Below are 9,879 nucleotides of genomic sequence, written 5' to 3'. Positions count from 1 at the left end.
CGGTTTTTGGTTTTGATTGATTGTTTTTTTGTTTGTTTGTTGTTTTTTTTTTTAGCAGTTTTGGATGATAGTTTCTTCGGTTCTTCGATTTCTAATGGACTCCAATACCCTCCTCTTATCTGAATTGTCTCAGGATACAGAAGACAAGAGATGTAGTATTAAACACATGCAGAACTCTAGAATGCACAAGATTTATTACAGTTGTATTCCCTATATATGTTTCTAACGCCTACCTGGGTATGGGGAGTAAATTGTAGCGGTAAACAAGGAGGGTGCAGTTCAGCGTTGCAAGCCCCCTTTCGTCCTTCGAATTGTTCTTTTTCGGGTCTCTTTTTCCTCTGCAAAATACAGAAATACATCTAAGCAGTTATCATTTACAAACAAGGAGATGAGTAACCTTCATAAAGAAAAAAAAGAAGATACCGAACCTTTGAGACTATTCCAAATTTTGACCCAATTCTTTAACGCTCAAAACGACAGCTATAGAAACTCTTTACGGTTATCAATTTACATTATTGTCAATGATATATGCAAACAATCTTGTAATACCCCTCCCCCTTTTTCTCCCCTCTACCGACGCAACACCTCCCTTTTTTTGGAAATTCAATACTCTTAGCATATGAATACTTATATCCTTGGGTTTCACCCACGTGACCAATACCTTAGCAACGGTTACTATCCGCCATCTTGGTGTCCCTCAAGCGTAAACAAACCGTATCGAACGAAGAGTTTATGTGAGAAAGAAGGGATGGTTTTATGCATTATTGTTGGCTGTTCGAGCAAAAGTGGAAAGCATAAAGACTAAGGATTTTTTCGTATAATAATTTGATAATTTTATTATTTCTGTAGCGCAAAATTCATTATATATATGATCAAATGCGCTATACCTAAGATCATCACAAATCAAGGGGAAAAACAGGAGGAACTAGAAGTTGTTGTATTGTTCGAGGCTTGCGGCTGTTGTAGATCCTCGATATTTTGGTCGAGCTTTTCTTTGAGCTTCTTAGCCGATGAGAAATCCATGTCTTTAGCCCTCGCATACGGCACTTCATTGACCTATGTCGGCAAAATCCATGAGCATTTTACCTGAGTGCAAGTAAGCTTGGGGTGTCACGAAAACTCACACCCCGAAAACTCAGACCTCAGACCCCGAATCCCGAAAACTCAGACTCCTCGAAAATTCAAGAGATAAACTCGACTCATGATCACTCCTGGTAATCCCTCGTGTATTTTGACCTTTTGGGTCTTGATCCAACTGAAGCAGCAAAAGCAAGGCCGCAAGTTGCACGTTTCGCAAAATCGTCCGATGGTTGAGTATTAAAACATTTTAGAGTGACACAAGACTTCATTTAGCTTAGATTTCCTCCATTTTTCCCGTTAATTTTGAACTTTTCATTCACAGTTAACAGGATCAAATGCGCCCGCTCCAACACCAAAGTATTAAAATGTGGCGTGATTTTGACGAGCCGAAAGGGACGTTTGTTTACCTTTTTGTACTTCGTCGCACAGATCCTTGTTGTCGCTCTGTTAAAATTCTTAAATATTTCGCGATAATAATGGATACAAACAGAGACTCGGCCCACCAGTCCCAAAACGAAGACAATTTTGCGACCCTTGGGATAGAGTTCTTAAATGAGGCAGAAAGAGAAAACCAACGCGAAAGAAGACTCGGCATCAGCGCCGTCACGATTCGCTTCACTGAAGAATCACTCTTGATATTGCTGTCCGTCTTTCGCGTCGGATTTGTTGCATTATTCCATCGGTTATATTATAAAAAAAAATTGGTTCATGCTTTATGCTATGCACTATCGAATTATGGAGCACTTCGGAAGCTTGGAGAACACTTCGAGGGACCCGAGTTTTCGGTGTCTGAGTTTTCGTGACACCCAGCGAGCTTGCCATGAATTCTAGTTGCCTCTAACATAAATAAAACACTCGCGATATGTGAGCATGACTCAGCCAGTCCAGCTTTGCATCCCAAGCAATGGGCTGACAAAATAGTCCCATCGTTTTCGGAAATGACCCAAATGTTCACTAAAGGATCATTCATATGCTGTGAATGCCAAACTCGTGCTCTCACGGCATACCTGTCGGCGATTACTTTGCCTACAACTGAGGTTACAAATCCCGACACCATTTGATTAAACGCCTCTAGACTCTTGAACGCCTTGAACTGCTTCTTGGTGTAGAAGCTGGTCTCAAGAACGAGGTAACTCAGCAAGTCCGACGCTTCCACAGGAGGCAAGCATTTTGGACTGAACTTCTCGGCTGGTATGCTTGCAGGGTCAACCCCAATGACCGAGATCTTTTGCAAACATCTTTCCTTCCAACTCTCTAAGCTTTCGGCATACTCAGAGAGCACTGGGATACCTTAAGATGAATGCCAGATACTTTTATCGCTTTTTTCTTTCTGGATATTCATGTAGTTGGCGAAATAATACGGCGATAACAGAGAGGGCTTCACTATAGAAATTGACTAATTATTCATAAATTTGACACCCGAGGGACACCAACATGGCGGACACTTACTTCAGCAAAGCTTGTGACGTCACCTGAAACCCAACCATAGGCAGGTTACCCAACTGCACTAGCATAAAAATAGTTCAAAGAGAGATGAAAAATGAATACGAGAAGAATCCTCGATGCCTTGTGCTTAAGACACAATTCACCCTTAACACCCAACTCGTAAGCAATGGTGATGTATTTTGCCTCTTTTTTTCCCTCTTCTTCGGTCTGATAGATTTTCCTAAGTTCACCCTAGCGTCAGAGAAGTGACGTACAGGGTTAATTCCACGAATAAATTGCAAGTGATGGTTATTTTCTCGCTACCTTGAATTTTTATCCAATATTTTATTTGTCAATATGTAATATTGTTGATGTTTCGATTACCATTAAATTTTTCATTTATTTTAATCATGATCACTATTTTACATTTAATATCTTTTTTCATAATACCACTTTTCCATAATGTGTTAAATCATGAAGGGACGCTTCTGTTTTGTGTGCTCCGTATTTATCCTAGTGAAAAGATAGATAGATAAATTATTTACTAAGACCTGTAACACAATAGATTAATGATTATTTCAAAGGATATATTGCTTCGTTTTTATTAGTCATAAGTATCAGCGTTCATTACTAGGTATCGCGCGCGTGGGGTAGAGCCCCATACCCATGGGATATGATCAACCTCTTTTCGTTTGGTTGTCACGTGACTGACCGAGCGTAAGTACGAATACCTACATATGTACGTGCCCTCAGATTGCACGGGTAGGGTAGGGGAGACTATCAAAGCGAAGGGAGGGGTTTCTCAGGCGAGTCTTGGCAAATGTACATCTTTTATGTTATCATTAATATTACGAACTTGGGAGGAGAGTTTGGATAACGGCGAATTTTGCAGCAAACGCAGTCTACAAACATAACAAAAACTTGGCCACAAACCAAGTCAGTATACAATATCAAACAAAGAATAAACTTATGATGCACGATCCTCGCAGTAGATAGCACTATTTAAGCAATAGCGAAAATCAGACCTGAAAAAAATCAGGCCTGTACGGGATTCGAACCACTGACCTCTGCGATACTAGTGCAGCGCTCTACCAATTGAGCTAACAAGCCAACTGGGAGCAAGCCGTTAAGTTGATTCGTAATAAACCCGTGAAAGTGATAAATCAGATACAATGAAATATATGAAGTTCATATATTTTGAACTGCGGTATTAGATACGTATGATGCACGATCCTCGCAGTAGATAGCACTATTTAAGCAATAGCGAAAATCAGACCTGAAAAAAAAAAAAAAAAATCAGACCTGTACGGGATTCGAACCACTGACCTCTGCGATACTAGTGCAGCGCTCTACCAATAGAGCTAACAAGCCAACTGGGAGCAAGCCGTTAAGTTGATTCGTAATAAACCCGTGAAAGTGATAAATCAGATACAATGAAATATATGAAGTTCATATCATGATTTTGAACTGCGGTATTAGATACGTATGGTGCGCCATCCTCGCAGTAGATAGCACTATATTTCATTGTATCTGATTCATCACTTTCACGGGTTTATTACGAATCAACTTAACGGCTTGCTCCCAGTTGGCTTGTTAGCTCTATTGGTAGAGCGCTGCACTAGTATCGCAGAGGTCAGTGGTTCGAATCCCGTAAAGGCCTGATTTTTTTCAGGTCTGATTTTCGCTATTGCTTAAATAATGCTATCTACTGCGAGGATCGTGCATCATACGTATCTAATACCGCAGTTCAAAATATATGAACTTCATATATTTCATTGTATCTGATTTATCACTTTCACGGGTTTATTAAGAATCAACTTAACGGCTTGCTCCCAGTTGGCTTGTTAGCTCAATTGGTAGAGCGCTGCACTAGTATCGCAGAGGTCAGTGGTTCGAATCCCGTACAGGCCTGATTTTTTTTTTTTTTTTTTTTAGGTCTGATTTTCGCTATTGCTTAAATAATGCTATCTACTGCGAGGATCGTGCATCATACGTATCTAATACCGCTGTTCAAAATATATGAACTTCATATATTTCATTGTATCCAAAGAATAAACTTAGCCGTTAATTAACCGCTAAATTATGTCTTTGCAATAATCTCGCGACAAATTTAGCCAAGAATTAACAGCTAATTTTTACGTTTGGAATACATTTGGCACTCGATTTTGTCGTGAATGAACGGCGAATTTTTTGGTTTGAAATATATATGACACTTGATTTAGCCATGAATTAACGGCTAATTTCTGCGTTTGTAATAGGTATGACACTCGATTTAGCCGAAAATTAACGGTTAATTTTTGAGTTTAGAATATATGACACTCGATTAGCCGTGAATTAACGGCATATGGCATTCGCCGGTAACAAAACGAAAAAGGGCCTGGGACTGAAACTGCGATCGCAAAGCATGCATGGATTGTTTGGCTGGACAGAAATCAAAATGGCGTCCATTGCGAATGATAGTAAGCTCTCAGGAACTAAAGAAGAAGGCTTTATTTTAACTGAAGACGATATACCTGGGGCTGTTTTGCAAAACAGAAATGTAGAGGCATGCAGTGTGGTACAGCTAAAGCGCTGGCTGATTTGTAGGGGAGCGAAAACAAGTGGTAAAAAGTCAGCTTTAGTCAGCAGGTAAAGGGTCAAATTCAGCTTTTTCGTAGCTCTTTCTTTTGCTCACATAAAAACCATTAATATTTCTGATGGAAACCATATTCACTTAAAGATTTTATACATTAAATCGTCTGCTTAGAACTCCATTAACATTATTTAAAATCGTTTTGCATAGGCTAAAACACTATGTAGAAAATGGCCTTGACAAGAAATATCTTAGAGACCCCGACAACGGCGCTAATATTATGAAGAAAAAAAGCAGATCTTGGTTTGCTTGATAAGAGAGAGCCTCAAACAAATGGAAAATTTCCAAAAGAAGGTTTCAACTCTGATCTCAATGCTCTCCCTAAAGTGTCATTTGGAACCATCTGGCGTTACATGATCGACTCAGTTGACTCAAAAAAACAACTCTCAACTGCTAAACCTCTTGTAAAGGGGTTCAATTTTTATAAGTCTGGGAACGTACATTCTATTCACCATTTAAAGGAAAGTGGGAAGCACTTTATAAAGAGCCAAGTTCTCCCATCAATGAAAAAGAACTTAATATACCAATGTCAAATAGTAATGTCAAGTATTGGAGGAGTACTCAAAGCATATTGTGGTTGCCCAGCAGGAATAGACGGAAGATGTAATCATGTGTCTGCAACTCTCTTTGCCTTGGCTGAATATTGCAAAGAAAGAGAAAAGATCTCCATAGAATCATGTACTTCTAAACCATGTAAATGGAATATCCCAAGGAAACGAAAAGGTCCTCTATCACCAATCTCAGCCATGTCATTTCATAAACATGACTACAGCAAACAAGTTAAGACTGACAGAACACCAAATATCAAGAAAGGGAAAGATGTTCGAGCTATACATCAGAGAGAGTGGTCAGATGCCAAAGTGAACAATATGTTACAAACTATCAAAGACTATCAAACCAAAAGTGGTAACATTGTTGGCTGGAGTCACATACTGCCACAAGAGGTTAAAGAAGAAGACACCATTGTTTCGCCGCTCAAAGTCCTTCCACCATCCCTAAGGGATAGATTTCTTTGAAGACTTTCGGCATATGAAATTTCAAAACATCATCAGGTGGTATCTGTATAAGTGGCTCGAACTCTGACCTCAAAAATCTCAGCCATGAGTTAGTTATCCTTGAAACAGACATGCGAGAAACATTAAACCTATGGCCCAAGTCTCTCTCAAACAATCCCAGTCGTATTCGCACCAAAGTCATTATGAATTCCTGGAATGCTGATAGTGCTCTAGGTCTGCCAGGTTGTTTTGTACTTTCTAAGTCACAGTAAATTCTTTCATAATTGTAGCTTATATTCTTAGCTGAGTCTTTCACTAGGTTGTAACACATCATTAACATTTCATAATCAGAGAGTCCAGTGTAGAATGCAATGTCATCAGGATTATCTTTGTACTTCTCAATATTAAAAACTTCACTATTACTTGAAATAAAGTTCAAATGTTTGTTTTCTTTTGTTAACTGGTCACATTTATCTCTCAATTTTTTGTTTTCCTCTTTGAGTTTAGATACCTCATTCAATACCTCTTCCAATGATGCCAAATCTATGTCAGTTTGAGTGTGTTTAGAAAGATATTGATGTTGTTCTTCTCGAAAATTATTCAGTATTTCCTCAGGTTGAACTTCTCTCGTATAGTATGGATCCTCGTGCAGTGATTCAGTCGAGGTCGGTGTTGTTTGGGTTACAATGTTGGCATTGTTGTCAGAGTAACTGCTGTCAGTATCAGTAGTAGATACAACAACTGATGAGACTTTCCTTTTCTTTGGCACAAAGTCATGCTTGAAGATTTCTCTCCTTGATTTTCTCTCTTTTGTCCATGGAAATATTGTTGGCAGATGATTTCTGCTGAGTTTTTGGCCACCTTCGAAGTGTTCAGAACAGATTCTCGTTTGGGAAGAATCCAGCTTTAGCGATTCGTTTCTAAGCGATACTTTGTAGTATTTCCGAGCCTTTTCGCACTTGGGAATCCTGTAATATTCCAGATTTGGTTTGTTTCTAAAGTTGTTGGTACACTGGGGCACACAACAGTTAAAATGATGTGGCATTTTCCTTCAAAACAGCTTTGAATTAGTCTCTTTTGAACAGGATAAATTACAACACATGTATGTCAACATGTCTTCCTGTCCAGCCAATCAATCCATGCATGCTTTGCGATCGACATTCGATCCCAGGCCCTTTTTCGTTTTGTTACCGGCGAATTGCGAGGACTGGACTGGACTGGACTGGACTAGTAAAAAACGGACTAGTGAAAGGTGGACTAGTAAAACGCGGACTAGTAAAACGCGGACTAGTAAAACGCGGACTAGTAAAACGCGGACTAGTAAAACGCGGACTAGTAAAACGCTGACTAGTAAAACGCGGACTTAACAACAACAACAACCAAAAAAAACAATTTCAAACGAAGGCGAACACAAGACTTAATGGCGAGCCAATTCAGTGAGTGACAATCCCTGTTTGACCTTTAAGCTGCAAATGGGTTTGACATGATACAAACGATTTTATAAGTTTAGACTAACAAAGAAAGAATTTTTTTCAGCAGCAGTTCAAAATCTTAAAATACACTGTCGTCGTAAATTTCACGGCAGAAACACAGGAATTCGTTGAATAAAAGTCGCATTAAATCTCCTTGTGTCTAGGTAGAAAGAGTCTCATTGACTTCAGCTTTTCGGTGGAAGAAAAACCGATTTACACACGCATTACAGATAACAAACAAGCAGACTGACAACTCCAAAACACATATTTGCATTCACTTACAATTTGACTTTCCGGGACATTTTAAAACGGAACAGAGGTTTAATCTTCGAAGATTAATCGTTGTTGGAAATAAAAAATACTTTCCGTAAGATCTGTTTTTCTCTTTACGAGAAAATCGTCGCATGATCAGTTAACTCGTGTGTGTTTGTTATGCCAGTACTGCTGTTTCTTCAAAAGCGTATGCTTCTTTCCTCTTCAATTGACAGGTGTCACATCGTGACTGTTTCTTTTCAAAAGAATGTTTGAAAATTTGTTAGGGAGCCTTTTAACTACCTTTACAAATAAAAATGTTTCGGCGAAAGCTTTCTCTTTTAATTTGAAGAACCCGAATGATTTAGGGCTACGATTACGAGTTTAATTATGGGAAAATTACCTATGCGACATTCAATATATGCGACACTCGATTTAGCCGTAAATTAACGGGTAATTTTTGCGTTTGTAATATATGACACTCAATTTAGCCGAAAATTAACGGCTAATTTTAGTTTGCCGTTAATTAGGAGGGTAACCCTTGTGCTAGGGTTACCCTAGCAGGCGGGTCAAAGATAGCCCGGGTTTACAAGCAAAATTTCACAGGTAGGGTTACCCTACCACCCGGGACAACTTACCTATGCTTGGTAACCGCACGCATTGTTATCAATGTTCAAAGGGTCTGGAAACGAGTAAAAAGTTGTCCCGGGTAGGCGAGTTATCCCCACCAGAGCGTTTACAAGACAGCTAGGGTTACCCTAGTGCTACGGTAACCCTAGCTTCCTTGTAAACACGTCGATGAAAAAAAGAAGAAATGTGGGAGCGTTAGGGTAACCCTCCTGCCAGGGTAACCCAAGCACTAGGGTTACCCTACCTGCTTGTAAACAGGGAATTAACGGCGAACTTTTTGGTTGAAAATACCTATGACACTCTATTTAGGCCCTGTTTACAAGCAAGCAGGGTAACCCTTGTGCTAGGGTTACCCTAGCAGGCGGGTCAAAGATAGCCCGGGTTTTACAAGCAAAATTTCACAGGTAGGGTTACCCTACCACCCGGGACAACTTACCTATGCTTGGTAACCGCACACATTGTTATCAATGTTCAAAGGGTCTGGAAAGAAGTAAAAAGTTGTCCCGGGTAGGCGAGTTATCCCCACCAGAGCGTTTACAAGGCAGCTAGGGTTATCCTAGCACCAGGGTAACCTTAGGGTTACCTAGGGTAACCCTCAGTTTTGGTTGATTTTTTCTACGGTTCTTCGGTTTCTAATAGACTCCAATACCCTCCTCTTGTCTGAATTGCCTCAGGATACAGAAGACAGGAGATGTATTATTAAACGCATGCAGAACTCTAGAATGCATAAGATTTATTACAGCTGTATTCCCTTTATATGTTTCTAGCTCCTACCTGGGTATGGGGGGTAAATTGTAGCGAGTGCGAGAGCTCATTAGTGTTGCAATTCTGGTTTGTTCCTTCGAATTCCTCTCTTTTGAGCCTCTTTTTCTAGAGAAATGCATTTAAGAGGAAGTCATTTTAAAACATGAAACATAGAGAAGAGTATATCCTTCGTAAAAAAACAAATACCGAACGTAAGAGACAGTTTTAAAAATTTATCGCTATACTTAACTTAATTTAAACACTGCCTTATACATCTTAAATTTTTGAATGATATGTACAACAATTTTCAATTCTTTGCCTTGTGTGCTGCAAGGAGCCTTCAAATCAGTGATTCTTAGCTATGCTGAACAGCTGTCCATTCAGCTAATTTATTTGATGAAAATTTGTAAGTTCTCGGTAAAATCTCGGTAAAATCTCGGTAAGTTTTGATCAGCATAGAACACTAAAAATTTCAATTGATGGAATAAACCAAAAGAGGGAGACTGAGCTTACTGATGGTTTCCCGGTTCGCGAAAAACAGCCGATAGACCTTTGCACGTCCATAATAGAATTATCACGAAAACTTCAAGAGAAGTTCAAAAAATCTTTTACATAAGCTGTCAAAACTTGTTTACAAACTAGAGCGTTA

At 39.3% G+C, this 9,879-nt stretch overlaps 1 non-coding gene across 1 annotated transcript; it reads left to right on the top strand.

Annotated features, from left to right (window-relative positions):
• Window positions 1-4,851: 4,851 nt before the first annotated feature.
• On the top strand, window positions 4,852-6,592 carry LOC111344806 (uncharacterized). The gene is made up of 2 exons (XR_015991012.1): window positions 4,852-5,133; window positions 5,288-6,592. It is a non-coding gene; the product is annotated as an uncharacterized LOC111344806 (transcript).
• Window positions 6,593-9,879: the final 3,287 nt, after the last annotated feature.

The sequence above is a fragment of the Stylophora pistillata genome, chromosome 8 (genome assembly GCF_964205215.1).
Source record: "Stylophora pistillata chromosome 8, jaStyPist1.2, whole genome shotgun sequence".
Lineage (NCBI taxonomy): Eukaryota > Metazoa > Cnidaria > Anthozoa > Scleractinia > Pocilloporidae > Stylophora > Stylophora pistillata.
Note: the sequence above shows the minus strand (reverse complement) of the source record. Positions and strands in the feature narration are given on the sequence as shown.